The following is a 703-nucleotide window of genomic DNA, read 5'->3' as shown; positions in this document are numbered from 1 at the left end:
ATTGCTCTGTTTGTGCCGGGGCACCGGATCTTTGGGGTGAACCAGCCTTTGCCGTAATGTGTTTTGAGGTTTGAAAGCCACTGGGACATCATGTTTAGAAAATAAATGTCTCAGTTTCTCCAAAACWCCCGCAACAAACGGAATAACCACTGGTTTGGGGTCTTCATTTTCACCTGAAGGTTGCAAGCTATCATATCGCAGCACTGAAGTCCTATTTCCAGTCATTTCTGTTGCCTAACCCACAAATAATATTYCCCCTTATTAAGACCAGTCTTCGGTCTCCAAAAGGTCCACTGGTTCTGGTCCTAAAAAGGTAACAAAAACCAGGTACACACACAGCTGGGTTTTCATTTTCAACTCCAATATTATGACTTTATTCTCGTAATAATAATAAATCTCGTTGCGTGGCCCTAAACTCAGTTGTATTATTTCATTTTACTTTTATTAAAGTTTTCAAATATAAATGGCCTGTTTTTAATGGTATAATAATATATGACATTTATGATGAACTAAAAACTGACAGGAACACGGTTTTTGGAGCACTAAACAGCCAATGGGGACCTCCACCCAGGCTTAGGGTATATTTAGAACAGTCACGTGACTGCGTCAGCGCCATCAACGAGCCTGCTCTGGGTTAGTTGTGTTTAAACTTAAATAAATTCAGAAAAAATAGCCTAAAACTCCACCAGGACGACCACAAGAC

Source organism: Austrofundulus limnaeus, unplaced genomic scaffold, assembly GCF_001266775.1.
Source record: "Austrofundulus limnaeus strain Quisiro unplaced genomic scaffold, Austrofundulus_limnaeus-1.0 Scaffold52, whole genome shotgun sequence".
NCBI classification, from domain to species: Eukaryota; Metazoa; Chordata; class Actinopteri; order Cyprinodontiformes; family Rivulidae; genus Austrofundulus; species Austrofundulus limnaeus.
Note: the sequence above shows the minus strand (reverse complement) of the source record.